At 41.7% G+C, this 18,498-nt stretch overlaps 1 protein-coding gene and 1 long non-coding RNA gene across 12 annotated transcripts in view; one reads left to right on the top strand and one right to left on the bottom strand.

Moving 5' to 3' along the window:
* The window catches only part of LOC135260873 (dipeptidyl aminopeptidase-like protein 6), a 165,313-nt gene that overhangs the window by 88,454 nt on the left and 58,361 nt on the right, over positions 1-18,498 (top strand). The gene's annotated exons all lie outside the window — the stretch shown is intronic.
* LOC135260874 (uncharacterized) overlaps positions 1-18,498 on the bottom strand; it is a 151,040-nt gene that overhangs the window by 115,958 nt on the left and 16,584 nt on the right. The gene's annotated exons all lie outside the window — the stretch shown is intronic.

Raw genomic sequence — 18,498 nt, 5'->3', positions numbered from 1 at the left:
GTGAATGATGTTTAAAGTATATGAAATGCTGCTCTTTTTAAATAGAAACGTTTACACAAACGGCGCGTTTTATTACCGATTGGCGCAATGGCAGGGTTACCTGCAACCAGCAATGTGAAGTCGCTTGAATAAGAACAAGGTTCCTACTTCCTACTCAGCGTGTTTCAGTGCCTTGGTATTATAACATTAAAAATCGCTTAAATTAACTGCTACCCATATACATTTATGCACTGATTACAGCTCCCATTTCACATAAGTGAGTAAGCATTGAAAGAGACACCCTGAGTTCTGAAGCACTAACCTGAGTGAGTGCAAGTGACAGGCAACAGGAAACTTGTTGAGGACTTTTTTTTGCCAGTGTCCTCAACTTAGACACTCAGAATGAAATTGAGTAAAATATAGCAAATATATTGAAGGTTATTTAAACATCCAAGCACTTGAAGAATTCAATAACCGTTGATGTCACACACACAAAAAAACGTGCTGCATAAAATCAAATGTGCACACACAGATACACACAGACGCATGCTTTTCCCAGTAAAATGCGTACTGCTTTTTCTTTTTTGTGACCTGGTACATGCTGTGCTAGATGCCTCTTTCTAGTGCCCTGTGCAAGTGGTAAAGCCTGTGTTTGGTGGGAGGAAGGCGGTGTGACAGTGCGTTCCCTTTGCCAAAAGACATGGATGATCGCGTGCTGAAACTACTTTGCATTGGTCTACCTGCTGCAGTGACTTGTTCCATAGCAGTGGGTTTGTCAACAGTGAGCCAACCGGTTCCTTTCGTCCCACAGTCTGGCAGAATTATTCATTTTTTTCTTCTTTTATTTTTGTCCATTTTAAAATGAGAAGTACCTTGGGCACATGGTCACTTGCTGAAATTTTTATTTAAAATCCTCCTTATTCCGTAATTAACGGATGGGACAGAGCAAACACCAGTCCTGTAAGTCAACACGAGTGATGGAGGAATTTCGGCAAAATTGCTATTTTGACAATTAGTTTCATAATCAGTTACTTATTAGCTACATAATCAGTTTCTTATGTTGCCAATTTGTCTGCTAGCCAGCTAACTGAATACACACATTAGTGCCAATGCGGTGGAATAAAAATTGCCTGTAAATTTGCTCAGCTACAGTAGCTATTTGGCTGTTACTTCACCTTTTATTATGTACATGTTCCATATGTATATATGGAAAAAGCTCTCAGAGACAGTGCAACATTGTGACAGTGCGTCACTTTATTCACAGTCACCTGTGCCTTAACTTCTGGATCTGGATCCAGTCATGTCTTCTTACTGGTCATGGTCTTCAACGTTTTTGCGTAATTATCCTGCATATTTTTTCCTGTGCACTCATTTTGTCCGTTAATGTCTATGCCAAAATAAAAATGTGCCGGCTGTTAAAAAATAAATAAACCTCAACATTGCTTTTGGACTGTAAGTGTTCATTATTGCACTTATGAGAAAATAAGATAGCCCAGAACTGAAAAAAAAAAATGCTTTTCACATGCTTTAGTACAGCTGAAAAGCTGTGCTCATGATTATTGCATGGGAAAATGTTCATTAAAACATAATGTGCAAAAAATACATCCTTAATGCCATACTTTGGGGAACATGCACTATGATTGTTCTGCTAAATCACATTTGCTTCTGGTACAATTTTCTATGGCTGGGTTCCCATGTTCACTGAGTGTAAATAATTGATTTTTGGGCATTGTGAGGACTCACCAAAGCTACACATTAGCCAGTGCTTTAAGGGGCACCAATCTGAGCCATGGATGTTTTTGTCAAGTCTCTTCTTAATATGAACCATGTCAGATTTGTGCATGAATGAATGTGGTCCCATCTTTGCCATAAATAATTAATTTCAATGTTGTGTTTTTTTTAAAGCTAGTAATTTCTCATTAAATGTTAACGTCATCTTGTAAGGTATGTAACCTGAGATGCTGCTTGGGCATTGACAGCACCCCATCAGTTGGAGGTGCAACCAGAAGGGCAGCCCAATTCTACAAACACGGCAGGGTTCCAGGCTCCTAATTCCTATGAGAGCTCTGTAGTTACCGTAAGCGCCTCTCAGTAAAAAAACAGTTGATCTCGATCGATGCACTCATCAGTTATAGCCACACAATAATAATAATAATAATAATAAGCCTTATATAACACATTTTGAACACACAATGCCATTCAATGTACTTTACAGAAAAAGTGACAGAAATTAAAGAGGACAAGACAAAAAAGTAAAATATATATTAAATAGAAATAAAGAAATTAATAAAAATAAAACACGAACTGAAAGCAACCTCTGTAAGTTTTTGTCCTAGATAATGGGATGGACAACATGAGGGAATCTGAGGATTTGAGAGCTCCGACATGAACATGTTTTACTTGACACTCATTTAATTAGTCTGGGGCAAGTCCAATTTTAGAATATTGTTTGGAAATGATGGGCCTAACTTTAGCAGTATTCCTTAAATGGTAAAAAGCAGTTTTGGCCACATTTCTCATAAGTGCATCAATATCCAGGTTGCTACAAAATAAAATGCCCAGGTTTTCCCCGAGAAGTGACATTTAAAGCCCTAGTTCTAAAATATAGAAGAGTGTCATCTGGATAACAGTGTACATTTATGCTGTGTTTGCAGATAAGAGTCCCTAACTGGAGTGTGTGTAGGCTACATAGGATAGGTCCTAGGATTGAGCCCTGGGGTACACCACATGTAATGCTGACTCTTTTTGAAGAAAAAACTAAGCAATGCAGTCAAAAAGCATTCTGTAGCCCACCCTGCCTTTTCCCCATCATTGTGTTGAGGGATAATTAATAAACTATCGCCAGAGGAGGCAAGAGCTTCCCTGTTCATACACTCAGCAGAACGGCTCTGGGCTCTGGTTCAGGTGGAAATACAGAAAAACTGACTTTGATACCATTGAGAATAAGAATCCAATCAATACTTTTGGAATAGTAGCAGAGATAAAAAGATGAGGTGGAGATGGGCTGAGCTGGCATTATTAATGGAACTGCAGAGCATCATTTGCTGTGGATCTCTCTGAGGCGTAATTACCCGTGATACAGGAGCTACTGTTTTGATGTGTTGGGAATAGTCTGAAGCCTGCCTACACTGCAATGCACCATTATGTGTGTCTCAACGATTGGAGTATACATGTTTTTTCAAGGAAGTGTACAACATGTATCACTAATGGAAGGAACTATATTGAAATAAGATTTATTTCATATAAACCTTCTCTTTCCCAAGGAAATGCCAGCAGCCTGCCCTGGCACTAGAACATTTTGGTTATAAATGTCTGGGAATGCTTTGTGTCTTGATTCAAAGGAAGATCTCAAAAATATTTAAGGACTAATTATTGGAGGCTTTTCATCAGTGAATGAACACTGAGAGCATTTTTTGAAAGAACACACATTCATAAGTGTAAACAATTAGAATATATTTTAAGCCATTTGTCTGGGCTATGGGTTCACATCATTAGTTGCTGCTTTGAATACATTACATTTCATGGGATTCAAACCAGATTCAGACCATTAAAACGTCAATGTTTATGCTTTTGTAGGTACTGGCAGTGATATTAAATTATTCAGTGACTCTTTAATACACATATGATGTTACAATTACAAAATAAATATAGGCAAAATCTTTGGCAAAATATTCAAGTTATATACATAATTGTACCAGGCAGTTCCAGACAAATGCTTTTAGTTTTTTAAATTTTCCAGAAAAGTTTGAAGCTCTGATTACACAAATATTCTGCTGTCCTGCAGGTTGTCATTTCAGCCCTATTTCGGCACACCTGATTTTAGTAATTATCAGCTCAATGAGCTGTTAAACGAGATGTGCTTTGTTAGGGTTGGCGTGATAACCTACTGGATGGTAGATCTCCAGGAAAAGGGCCGGTTAGCCCTGCTCTAAATTAATTAATTTTGTTGACTACTGATCATTTTTGTTAAAAAATAACAGCCTGGTGCCCTTTAAAATTTTCATAGTCAAGGACTTTGGGCTTTCTTTTCAGAAGGTGCTAGCTAATTATTTAGTGAAATAACTGGACTCGATCTCAAAGGTTGTTAGATTAATATCCCCAGTGGAAGTAAAATAATATATAAAATAATTTAAGTTAATTGAATGGTATTGTATTTATAGGCAAAGAACAACATGCCAGTTGACCTTGGCTGAACATTCTGTTAATTCTCTCTTGCTTTAATTGATGTCTGGGGACACGCTGCATGAGATTAAAAATTATTTGAACCTGGCTTCAAAAACTTTACATCCATGATGTTCCCAAATTTAGAATGCATATTTTTATGACCTTGAGAGATTTTGATATTCACCTTCTCTGTGTGGAAATTCTTCCCTCTTCATCTCTTATAATTGAAGATCATTGATTCCTCGACACATCTTACCAGAGTTTTTCAAGCTCTGTCCTTTACATGCAGACTCGGAAAAGACACATAGCCTGGCTTTTTTTTTTGTTGCTGTAAGGCAGCCATCCAATATGCTGGAGCAAAAATGCAACCCAGAGTCAAGGTCAGAACCAGTACAAATCGATACAGAACGCAGCGGCGGTTCAAATAATGAGCAAATGATTGCGCACAAAATCACATTTGTCATGCGCATTCCTTTCCTGGTTTAGACTTCCTCCCTGCAAATAAGTGACCGCAGAGCTTACATTTTTCATGCTTCCTGCATGGTGCCCATCCTGGGCAGGATTTCAAAGCCGATTTTTGAGGAGAGAGACCAGAGCGGTTAGCAGAGCAGGTGCACAGAGAGGCTCGGAGGAGGGGTGCCATCGCATGCATTTCCTTTCTGGAATGCCAGTACGGCATGGCATTCCCATTACTAGACTAACAGCCTGGCATGGCGTTCCCATTACTGGACTAACAGCCTGGCATGGCGTTCTCGTTCCCCTGCCATCGATTTGTTATTTTTCTCTCCAGCAGGAACGGCGTCGGAAAGATTACGTCCTCACGGTTGCTTGTAAACAAAGATCAGTTATTGCCAGGGCTCAAATTGGCCCGTGGAAGCATAGATGCCTTCGCAGTGGCATAAATGATGTTAACGATTTGGCCCCTGTGTTGTGCTGACTGCATTTGGATTAAACACAAGGCTGTTTTTTTTTCAGCGTGGAAGGTCAGATTGCCTACAGCGAGGACACACTCGTGGAGTGAGAATTGGGACTCGTGAATTACACAAATACAGTCCATACAGAGATTCATACAGAGATGTTAGAGGTGGAAAAAGGTGCAAGGCACATTCAGAAAATGACTTTCTTTTAGAAATAAGGCTATTTTGGGTAGTCAGCTCTCGTTTTATCACCATTGTACAGGAACTGCATCCTGATGTGATGACATCAGGATGGTCCATGGATAATTAAGTGATTACGATAATAAAGAAACCATTATCTGTCTGACATCTGTCCTTCATGAAAGTGTGTGCCACGCTCATGTCATGTTTTTCATGCCAATGCAGCTGAATAGCTGGCTTGTCCTGAACTCTGCTCTGCCACACGTGAAGCAGCCGGGGCCGATGGTCTCTCTGCAACACTGTCCTTGCTTAAATTTTTAAAAAACGTATTTATTTCTTGTCAGGGAAATATTGGCTGCTGCTTTATTTGGAGTTATAGAGACCATCTCTGCAAGCTGACTATCATAATGGCATCGCCTGAGTGAGATCCAAACTCTGGTTTCTATGGTGATATTCAATAACCCCACAGTGAAACTATTCTACCATAATTTGAGCTCTTACCCAAGGTTTGGTTGCTTCTGTTTTACTTATTTATTCATTTCTCCTTTTTTTGCTGATTGTAATATTAAACAAAAGACTGGCTCAAGGTTAGCTCATTTTAATGTAGGCTTGCAAGCAATTAATGCAAGCAGAGTGAGGTGTGCTTAATTCTGACCTCCCTAGCCATGGGAGTAGAAAAAAAAAACAAAAGGACTGGAACAGAAGGCAGTTTTGACATCTTCCTCGTTCCTGCTCTCGATTTTAATTTCACTTACTGCAACATTGATGATGTGAAGTCTAGTCTCCTAAATCACTCTCACTGTGTTCTGTTTGTTTACACTCTACTAAGGATTTAATCAGGCTGTCGATGAACAAGTGCAGAGACGTTAATTAACGTTGATTTAATGATACTTTGTGATTTTCTACACCAAATGTACTTTTGTTATCCTCACCCTTTTAATCACCCTGTTGTATTAGAAAATGATCGCATATACACCAGTATAGCATCTCATCAGATATAGTCTGACCCATTAACAGACGATTCAGCATATGATTTATCTGTCTCCTTACAACCGATGCAAAGTTCATCCGATTTGTTATGTTCGGCGGTCTCTCTGATTTACAAACAAATGTCTATTTGCATCTCTGGGGCTCCAGATGGAATCTGAATCTGCTTCATGTATGAACATCACAGCAGCTAGTTCACATCATAGGAGAGCGACTGTCTGACAGAATTCATTGTACAAAGATTGTGGGTTTTAAATCGTAGAAGAGCGACTCTATTTGTGATGTCGGAGGTCGATAAGCAGCTGAATTCAGGAGATGGCTCCTCTTGTTGGATGTGGAAGGAAAGACTGTGGAGGGCAAGGACTGTTGAACTGCCATTTCTGTGTGGAGTCTATAGAGCTAACAAAGAAACCTCAAAGAGGGACTGAATACAACACAGCCCTGCACAAATTAACATTCTATAAGCTGACAAAACTAGCCACTGAACTAGTGTCTTGCCTTTGCCTTTTAAATAAATGATACTTAAGATTTTTATTCTGAATGATATTGTGAACCGCTTGAAGGAGATAATGTCATAATTAATGTGAAATGTGTGCGGGTACTTTAAGGGGAAAAGTGATCGTCTTCTTGTCGCAGCATTGCGGTACATCACACAGAGGACGCAGGAGGAAAAATAATGCACATCCTAACGGAACTGCAGTTTTATCTGGACCTATTTAAAGAAAGTCCATATTTAGTGTGGTATCACTGCCTTTGCCATTGTCTTCTATAATGATGCCTGGCAACCAAGAAGCTTTCCCCCCGGGACAAGCTTTTCTACCAGGGACATGCTTGGATTCAGCCCGCTTCCTTACGCATGTATTATCTGCCTGAATTGGATGTGGGCTGATAAAGGCGCATGTCCGCATCCATGGCATCGCAATTAGGAGGCATGTAAGCGGCGCACAAAATGTGGAAAAGGGAGAAGGCTGGCTCCGGGCCAGCCATTTTACCAGCGCCGCGTTGATACGATTACCTCAACAGACGGGAAGAATGAGTGGAGCTAATAGCTTATTGCAGGAAGCGGGCCACATGCTGCTCCACAGTGCCGGAGAGCAGCAGAGGTTGACAGAGGGAGAGCCTGGCCTACTTGTCGGAGAAAGCATTACGAGTCAGCTGTCCGCGTAAAGCCTTTTGCAAATGGTGTCGCCATGCTGTTTTATTAATAAGGACCATTTAACAGGCCCTCTAGTATTCTTTTATGGGTGTCTTATGAGTAAGCGCGCCAACGTAAGCCCATTTTTTCGCGGAAAACCGCAATTACCCAACAGCATTGTCGCACTTGAGGAAGACTTGCTTTACTGCGGTGTTTTGGTCTGTGATAACCAATTTCCAGTAGATCGCATGCGAGAAGTGATGGGAGACTGAAGCTTCCGGAAATGCACAACGGGCTGAGTCAATCCGTAATCTTTCCCCTGATATTGATGCTGGATAGTTTGTCAATCCCTCTTTCATTGTGTACCTCAGCTCGTCTTGTAGCAACATTTCTTCGCCGTCTCGACTGAGGACTCAGACGAGTCTATGATATAGATATGATATATCTTGGCACCATACGTCAGGGTCTGAAAAATGTATTTTTTTTTTAGTAAGAACCTGATTGATGCTTGTTTTACTCCAGAGGCATTGCGTTATAAGCAGGAGTTGTCATGAACAAAACAACACATTTCAGCCGCTCACAGCGGGTCATTGGAAACGGTGAAAGAAAATCAAAATTGGACTGCAGTTGCAAAGGCTATTTGTACATTTCCACAGCCCCTTTTGAAGTTACGCATTGCTGTTTTAATGGCCGCCTCCATCTCTCAGACTTGATACATTGTGTTTGGTGAGTGAACGTGGGTTCAAGGGTGACATTCAGAGGTGAGCTCTCAGGTAGGATTCTGTCCATAAGGGAAAATTCATATTCATGGCCTTGTGCCCTGATCTAATACCAGAAGAACATTCTAGAAAGATAACAGATAAGCAGGTGTGAATAGTGTCATGTTTGAACTAAAAACATATGTACATACAGACATGCACAAAGATTCAGACTAATCACACTTGCATACACTGAACCCTGCCTCTAACCCACCTAACACACACACAATGCCCTTGTAATGGCCGCCAGTCTATTACAAGGGCATTCCATCAGTAGACTGCCTGGGGAAAAACGGCACATGCACAGTATCTCTTTAAATATGACATTAATTTAGCCTAAATGCTATGTGATCTGCCAGAACTTCCTGCATCCATTAGCCCCAGCAGCAACCCGTGATCCTTAAATGATGATAAGTGAATGATATCTCCACCAGCAGCTGGCATCAGCCCCTTTAATACAACACTTAATTTTTAAGGTCATCTTAGAAATCAATGTGCTTTCAAGTGGCACATATTAGGCAGCAGGGCCACATTATGGTTTGAGGAGGTTTATCAGGAGAAGAGACATGATCGCTCCCAGGTTTTCCCATCACTGCTCCTCAAAAAGAGCAGACTTTCAAAAGGAGATGGTCTTGAATCTGGCACTGGCATTTCCTATTGTGTCATTTGTTCCCAGGAGCCATTTGTAGTATGCTCGATTGCATTCACACACAGTACTGTGTAAACAGAATTTTCAATGCAGACGCCAGGACTAAAACTGTCCTGTTTTTCCATCAAAAAAAATAATGTTATCTGTTTTTCTACCATTGCGATTCAGTCAAAACTCCTATATAAATAGATGAAGAAAGCTCTTTTTTCCACACACAGGTTTTTCAAATCAATTTTCTATTTTTAAACTTCTGTATAGAGAGGGAAAATAGAATAAGGTTTTCATTATGGGGTCTTATATGGGGCACTGAACCGGGCAATACTGTGAAAGAGAAGGTTGTATTAGGTTGCAGCAGGGTCTTCTTTACCAGTAATTTGAGCAGAGGCCCTTCCTGCTTGAAGAAGAGAACTATACGGTCAATGCACCTAAACCCAAAGATTCTTCATTATCCCAAGGTCAAATATCACTTTACTCGCCACTGACACATATACACCATCACATAAACCTGTGCTGTAACAGGAGCGGAAACAAACCTTTCGCCGCTGCCCCCCTCCCTTCTCTAAAAACATTTTGAAAGGTATCGGCCAGCTCAAGACAAAAGTTCCTTGTTAAAATGCAGTCTGTTCCTCCAATTTTCTTTCACAGAAGGGCTAGTGATGGGCTTCCATTTCTCATATATAGAAACAAAGAATAGGTGATGCTTTTGCTTCTGTAGAGCGTTTTCTTGCTGCATGTAAAATAATGTATACCAATGGCAGATATTCCTATTTCAACTGGTTTACTGGCGTTGCATTTTTGTTTTGAATCACCGCCAACCATATCTGACTGTCACATGCAGACACCGTGGCATTTTAAAATACTCTATTGGGGATTCTACGAATTACTCAGTGCTCAAAGATAGCAGTGGCAATTTATGCATGAGTAGCATAACTGCCATATTCATTTTTCCTTTGCCAAGACACCCACAGCAACTGAATCAACAAGTGAGACCATTATCCTAAGAAGCAATTACAAGAATTTGATGGAAAACCACAATCACGTTCATTCTCGTGCTGCTAAAATGGCATGGGTTGTTTGAACGCTCTGCACAATCTTGGCAGCTGTGAATTTAGTTCTCCCTTCACGTCAAAGCAGATTCTCATCACTGCATTTAGCGATGTAATACTTATGTCATGACTCATGGATATACATGTGTACATATTTGTGGTTTGGTCCTATCACTTTAGAACAAACACTTTACAAGTCACCTGTGAGTTAAGGGGTGTCTAATCTACTTAGCTTCAGCCTGTGCTTGTACGCTTCATTGGTGCAATGAAAACACAGGTTCACGCTTGACTTGAGCATCGGAAGGAAAAAGAGACTGACAGGTTGGCCTGTCTTGACAACCCAAGCAAATGATTAAGGATCATTTTTTCCAACCCTTATTTTAACCCTAATTTTTCTGCTTAACAACAACAGAACTCAACACATTTGACCCAGTGTCCCATTTAATCTATACCCACTGACACGTAAACCAGAGAAATCTTTCACAGGGTTATCTTTTGATTTGGAGGTCAGACAAGTAACCACATACTAGCGTCGACCGTGCAGCGCTACAGCTCCTGCCCCTGTAAGCCCCAATTCAGCATCTAAAATTAAAATCGAGCTGAAAAAAAAAAGTAAAACCAACCAGTGACAGGCTGAAGAGCTTATAGCAATCACAGACACAGGACTACTGGACGTCCTTTCTTTTGAAACCATGTTACTTCTCAGAGACAAAACCCAGAGTGCACTCTGAATGTTCCAGTCCTCTCTGTTCTCTCAAAGTACTCTCTGTGATGACACTGTCTTGGGTGCCATCTGGGGGAGTTGTGGGGGGGGGGGCCTTGGGCTAAACAACTAATTTCAAAAGTCTGCCACTCAAGGGGCCCCCAAACTAATCCGCACTTAATTATGGGGCGAGTCAGAGCAGGAGGGAGGCACGTCCCATGGAATCTGTCATTTCAGTGAGAGCTAATGGAGTACGAACGAACTCGCCATCGACGGCAGACCCCCAGCACCTGCGTCCCACAAGCAGGAGAGCAGCGGCAGGACCCTAACAGACGCCCGGACTCACGCTAGCGCCCTCGAACACAGCGCCCCGCCAACCTTCTGTGGGGCAGGGCTGTTTGCTGAACCGCTGCTGAAAAATATTATTCATTTATGCTGTGTAATTTGCGTACTTATTTTCTGCTGGGTGTTTGGACAAGCGGTTCAGGTTCAGCGCCTTGCCCAAGCGAACAAAACGCAGTGTCTCACCCAGGAATCAAACCTGACAAATTACCAGCTCGCTTCCCTATCCAGTAGACTGCGTCGCCTTATACGTCTACTGCCAAATGACAGGCAACCAAATGCATTTGCCTAAAATGGGACAGTGTTTTTCCAACATTGTCTTTTGTTGCTTCTCCTATGGGGAAAGCCACCATTAGCAGCTGCTGTGGCTAATGTGGATGGTTGTGTTGAGGGGGCCTTGAACTTATATTTACCCAGAAAACTTGAATGCATTCTACCTGCAGATAATACCGTACTTCACATACCATTCAGTTGGAGGGCTGTATGGCACACTTATGTTGTTTACGATAATTTTCCTGAGATTTAATTAGTTTTTTTAATTAGTTTGGTCTTTTTTATACTGTGGGTTAGACTCTCGCCGGCAGTCTCCAATGACCCAAAAATTCCTATTCAAATCTTTATCGCCTCAAAGTCTTTATATGAGGCAACTTGTTAACGCAATAGCACCAGGTCAATGTACTCCCACCCTTGAACTCGATCTCTCTCCGACATACATTCTTAATTCCACAACGTTATGGTCATTACTTATTAATGGCAGAGGACTTAAAGGGGAAAGTTATCTGCCTCGTCAGAATGCTTAAGGCGCATTGCATTACGGTTTAAGTCTTTCCTCAGATAATTGCAGACCGTAGAGAGATTTAATGGCCAACATTTAATGGCCGACATTGTGGTGTTCACTGAAGTCCTTTTCATTTTGGTCCAAGGTGCATTCCCACATGGCTAACTTCTATTCTGATCGATTAACGACCACAAGCTTATGCTGGCATTACTGTTAAGCTGCTTTCCCTTGCTGTAATTACACATCTAAAAGGACCTGTTGTGTAAGTACACAGACCAAGGGTGTGGCATCCACTGTGTTCTCAATGAACTCGTAAGCACTTGAGAGCCCTTTTTAGGATCCATTACTGTCCTGCAGATGTCATGTAACAAATGGAGTGTTTTCAGTATCATGAGTAACCCGCAAAGTGACTGAGTTAAATCAGCAGAGACGTGTGGTCGCTGCACCACAACCATCTCATTCATCGCATTTTGATTTGCAAAAAGAAGTGCTGTCCCTTCACTAACTGCAGTAGAAAAAAAAATGGACATGCAATAATGTGTATGTAATTATGCTACTGCGTATCCCTGGTACCTCACATATGCTTAACACAAAGCAGATACACTCAGCTCTGTATTATTAACAGTTAAAGTTCTACTTCCCCACTGTTCACACTGAAATGTTAAAATTTGACTCATCTTCTAAAAAAGAATACGAACTAGGATGAAACAGAGTACCTGGAGGGTCTAAAGAATCTGTTGTGATGTCATTGCAATGATGTCACAATGATGTCTGGTGCATTCCAGCTCTAAATAAAGGTCCTGTTAGGGCAGGCGAACATTATACGAGTTGCAAGCTCACGATTGTTTTTTCCTGATCGGGACCAAATCGTAAGAAAAACGCTCGGTCTTAACATTGCAACTTGCAAGGTATGACTTACCATTTCAACCCGATCTGACCGGATTATGGACTCCTTATTTTTTTTTTGACATGTCAAATAAATTTGGACACAATCGGCTTGAATTCGCCAGGTGTGAGAGGTCATGTGAGGCGATTCTGTGTTTCAACTCCCGCTGACCAATCAGGAGGCGTCTCCGTGGATGACGTTTTGCCCGCTGTGCTTTGCTGACTGTAACGCCATCGGATCTGGTCGGGAGCTTGTTAGTCTATGCTATCATCCAACCTGCTGTCACAATCTGAGCCTCGTTAAGTGTGAGACGTTATAACCTGCGAGAAAATCGTACAACGTACGCCTGTCCTTAATGAGATCCATGGAGGAACAGTTGATGGGCAATGGATGAACAAATGGTTTAGTTGTGAAATGTTGACAGGGAAGCACATCTCATTTTGTCCGTGAGACCCAATCTATGCGCACGAGGGCCAGTATGATTTTCTGAAGTAATTAGCTACATGCAGCAGGTATCATTTTTCCACCAAGCTAGCTTGGCTGTGAGCGAGCGTTTGTTGAAAAACTTTGGACGGCCAAGGCGCTCGCTAATTGAAATCACCGACTGTTGGTTTTCATCAGACCATTAAGAGCGAGACAGCTCCCCTGCGAGCGCCCCCCCACCCCCCACCCCCCACAGTCTCATCCTTCTTCGGTTCCCCTGGAAACTGGATGCTCGGAGATCGGGAAATATCTGTCTCGTACTTCACGCCGCTCGTGCGAGAGAGGACCTCGGCATGCGGAGAGCCCCGGGGGCTGTGGGACGGCCGACACTCGCCGCCGTCGCCGACAGCACCTGACGTTACGGGAGCCCTCGGCGCCCTTTGTTTGGGGGGGGGGGGGGTCCGAGCTGGGAAACAGCAGACTGGAATAGCTCCTTCCTTCATTTATTGATGGCGTCGGTTGACAGCGCGCAGGCAGGGCGGGCTTCTCACGCGGGCTAATGCGAGGAGACGGCCTAATGCACACACAGCTCCCCGGCCAGAGGAGCCAAAAACAGTGCCTCTCCGCCGCGCTCGCCGAGAAGCGGGAACAGAAGTACTTTTTATTTATTTATTCGCGTGTGGGGAGAGGGGGAGTGGGGTGGAGATTGGAGGGTTACACTTGAGGCAAGTGAGTGGAACTTGACTGAAATGGTAAGTTCTGAAGTGCTACGCCCTAGGATCCCTTTTCTCGCTGTCTCACTCCCTCCTGCTCTCTCTCCCATTCCCTGCTCCTTCCCTCCCCTTTTCTCATTCCCCTTATCTCTCTTTCTCCCTTCCTCCAGTAGAGAAGGTCCTTAAAGCAGACCTCTTCTGTTGACTCTACAGTATTTTTAATCTCCCAAAAGACTGAAAATGCTTCAAAACAGGAATAATTAAGTGCGGGACTATTCAGCCTGATGAACTTTTAAAAATATGTCCCCTGGCAGTAATATAAATGCACATAACTGTATTTGTGTGGGTTAAATGTATATGCTTAAGCAATATACAGCACCTAATGTTCAGGCAACATATTTGGTAATTGAAAATAATTAAAAATAAATAGTGTTCACCCATTACCACAAGTGATCTTCACCAATAAATCCATCCAAGGACATTTAGTCTAGGCAGTTGCTAATGTTTTTTTCCCCAGCCAATCTCCATGTTACCCTAACACTGAAACATGTTATTATGTTAGGAGTAATGGGTGTACAAAAAGCTCTGAAAATGGATGCATTTTGGAAGACCTGGATCAGTGGAATTCTGTAAAATACAGATAATTCTCTCACTGCTGAAATTACCTTGCCAAATTAAGCAGCCATTCAGGAAATGCATCATACCTGGAGAATTGTTCCATGCCACAATCGTCAGAACCAAAGGAAACATGGGTTTAGTTCTAGGAAACTGGAACAAAGCCACGCATTTAAAAAAATAAATAATTAAATACCAGAACTCAGTACGGTGCTCTTGAAAGCAGAACCTTGAGGCTAAGTCCTCAAGCTTTCAGGGGAGAGAGAAGAGTTTTTTTTTTTAACAATAAAAAAAACAACAGCAACAACAACAAAACCATTTCCCCACAAACTAACCATTATAATCCAGTGCTGAAGTCCTCAAATAAGAGTTTCGGATGCATTTACTGGAGTTCATGGACTGGAGAGTAATGGTAAAAGCAGAGGCAGCCACTAAATAATAGCACAGATGACGACTGAGGGTGAGTCACACTGGAGGTTGGGCATTGGGTGCACCACGGTTTGTTTGTGGTATATACCAGCTACGTTTTTCTGGCCTATAACACCTCTAGTCCAACAGAAGAGGAACCAACACACCAGCTGGCATGATGTACCAATTCACAAACTGACATGCAAACTGGCACATTACCTTCCTTACAAGATCTGTGAAGAGGCTGGTTTCCTCCATATTATTTAGCACTTTCTTTTGGCCAGGGTAAAATATGGATTTGAAATGCTGCGAATCCCTGATAATATTCGATAAAACAAGTAACCTCATGATCCTGGGTATAGCTTCTTTTCTCCGGTGTGCTTTAAAAAAAAAGAGCGGTACTTCCATGAGTACATCACGTTTCCTCAATTAGAGCACAGCGACATGACTAGCTTATAATAACCCCTACTGTATATGCTGCCACAATACAGGCATTCTTTTGTTTCTTTTTATTTTTGCCTTGTTTGCTCGGACAGAAATAAGGCTTTCTGACAAAGAATGCTAGTGCAGGTACACTAAATACAGGCCTGCATAGGAGCATGATAAAATAAATTAATACATAACAGTGCAATGATATGAAATGTGATTACAAACAGATTGCTATTTTCAAACCTCTGCATTCCGGCTGGAAACAGTGGTAAATAGTCCTGATATATCACCCATGTGATCTGTGCTATATGTGTCACAGATTTTACACAGTATACCATGGACCAAATCCATTAACCAATGAACAAAGGAAAATCAGTACAGTATGTACTCACAATATCTGCAGTACTAACAACAGTATGTCCACTCTCTATTGTTAGGAGGCGTAGACCATAAGCTCAAATAAAGGTACTGTGAATGAATCAAGTATATCTGAATAAACTACAATGGCCATGTTCTCTGGCTCGCTGAAGAGATAATTTCAAAGGAATTATTAGTGAAGTATTCCCATGATCCCACACATGAAGAGCTGGAAGGTCTGTCTTTTGCAAAGACCCCATTCTGAAGTGACAAAAAGTTCTTAACACGTTGTCCTAATTTCTATCTCTGTGAAACCAAACAGCTTAACCTCAGCTTTCAACATAATCCATATCTGCTCATACATTTAGCTTTTTATACATTTTCATACGCTGAACACGTAGAGGAACAATTATTTCTGACTTCTATGTCACAGTGACCTTTTCATAGAACATGTATAGGGAAAATTTTCTGGTTAACAACATAAATGCTCAAGTACTGCACACTTAGCACTAACAATGGGTGTACTAATCTATAAAGCTGTGTGCACCAAAGCAAACATAGGCTAGTCCTCATCACAATGATTCAATGATTGAGGCCTGGTTTGTTGCCTTTATATTGGGTGTTGTGGGGGGGTGGGTGGGGGGGGGGTGCGTGATGAGTGAAAGGGATCTGGCAACAGCAGCTGGCAAGCGCAGAAGTATTCATGTGACTTTGGCCTTGGCATGGTTGCCACAGCAACCATTGGCTGTTTAAACAAACACATTTTTAAGAAGAAAAAAAAGCATCATTGTTAATTGCTGGATGATAGGAAGGTATAATTCAGGAGTAGGTGACACACTTGTTAGACCGCATCGTCTTCATCGTTAGGTTGGGGTCACCAAGTGCATTGCCTTCAGTTTTGTTGCCAAGCATAGTTTCCATGGAAGCTCAGTCTTTTTTCCTGTTTTAAGAATCCGGTAGCTAAGAGTAAATAGGTATATCATGTCCTTTGATTCCCTACAAAACTTATGCCTCCATCTTGTGTAGAAACAGAACATTTGATCCTATTTTAAAGATGAACTGGCTAAGAAAATGGGCTGGGATATTACACTTGAAATGTTTCCTGTCCGATCTCTCACAAGTTGCTGTGGACATTTGAAATCAGGAACAAAGATAAACATAATAAATAAAGAGTCATGTAAACTAGAAGCATACAACTAAACATCTTCTCAATCCTAGTTCACACAGCATTGCCTTGAAATGTCAGAGTTGGGTGTTTCATTATAGGACAGCTGCCACCCAACATGCCCATCCTCATACTTTATTTCCAAAATGGATTTTCTTTTTCCACGTGTTTCAAACATGATAGATGCTCAGCAGTGCAATAGAGGGTGAAGGATAACAATCGGAAGAGGAGGTCTTATCAGTGGGTAATGGTCCTCGAAGGTTGGATTGCCAAAGTTACAATCCTTGTCATAAATAACAGCTGTCAGATCTCCAGTGTGGTTTTGGTTTACTGGTGTGTTTAAGCACACACTATTTCTGGCAGTGCTTGTTCTTTTACGATGTGGATTTTCCATGAAAACCATTTCAAGACACAAACCATGACACACATAAATACAAACATAAGATTGTCAGCTGACATGTCAGGATTTTTAAATAAATTGAGACCGAGTTGCGTGAAACGACCCCCATAGGCTGACGTGCCATGCTAGCTGCCGCAGACAGAAATACAAATGCAGTCTGTTTTTGGATCGCTGTGCTTAAGATGCTGTGCAACTGTGCCACTTTGCAGGCTTTCTGCAGTGTGGTGTTGTAATGGCCTTGAGAGTAATTAGTTTACATCTGGAACAAAGATTTTATCAAAGGAAATAAACGGCCAAGTGCCTCGATTATGGTTCCATATGCACACTCAGCACCGCGGGCTCATGTTTCAGAGATGCACTTATCGGAGGCTGCAGTCTACTGCACCAATCAGGGAGCTACGCTGGCCACCATGGTGGGGCTTTGGAAAAATCTAAAAGAGTTGCATTTCATTAGGACTTTACTGCTTTTCCTCAACTTTTATTTTCAAACAAAACTTTAACAACCTGACCTTTACAAACACAGTTTGGCAAGTTCGTATTGCTGATTTGTGAATCTTGTAAAAACTTTATTTATGAAGAGAAAAAAAAACAGTGCTTGCATTTATTTTTAAGTCAGAGCTGATGACCGACGTTTATTGAGTCGGGCATGATCTACACAAGCAGTTGTCAATAAATGGGGCAACTACTTTAGGACACTGCCAGTGAGCCTGTACCAGAAACTACATTACCTCCTATCCTAAAGTTGTGCGGCCTAATTTTTTCCCTGAAGAGCTGTGGGACTTGTATAAATTATTCAGTAGGACTTCAGAATTGTTACAGTTCTCTCTCTCGCTCTCTTTTTTAATATTCCCTGGTTTTCAGTTATTTGTCCCAGCTCGTGTCAGATATCACCCCCAGCTAATTGAGTATGTGGTGAAGAAGAGAGGAGAGATGAAGGGATATTTATACCAGGCTTCTGGCAAACTGCCAGTGTCCTTGGGCTGGGAAAACTGGAAGAGAAGCCAAACTTTTCCTGTTCAATGTACTTATCCAAACTTTTCCTGCTCCTGATACTTTTCCAAACTTTACCTGCTCATGGTCCTTTTCCAAACGAATCCTGCTCACGATCCTTTTCCTAACTAGTCCCTGCTCACAATACTTTTCCAAACTATTCTTGCGCATGGTCCTTTTCCAAACGTTTCCAGCTCCTGGTCTCTGTCTCTCATCAGCTCAAATCAAATCAGAATTTCTTCATATAGCACATTTCACAACCAATTGTCACAAAACGCTTAACGGACAACCCTGGCCTGAACCCCCACAGGAGCAAGCTGTGATGATTTTCTCTTGCTGAGGCTGAGCTTTGAAAGACGAAAGGTGTCCAAGACTATGACGAAAGAGTCTGTCAAAAAAATAGACATAGTATAGTCAGGCTGCAGTAGCTAATATGGTCCTCTGTTTAAAAAAACATGACATGCCTGTCAGGTT

Source organism: Anguilla rostrata, chromosome 8 (assembly GCF_018555375.3).
Source record: "Anguilla rostrata isolate EN2019 chromosome 8, ASM1855537v3, whole genome shotgun sequence".
In the NCBI taxonomy this organism is placed as follows: Eukaryota; Metazoa; Chordata; class Actinopteri; order Anguilliformes; family Anguillidae; genus Anguilla; species Anguilla rostrata.
This window is presented reverse-complemented; position numbering and strand designations above follow the sequence as displayed.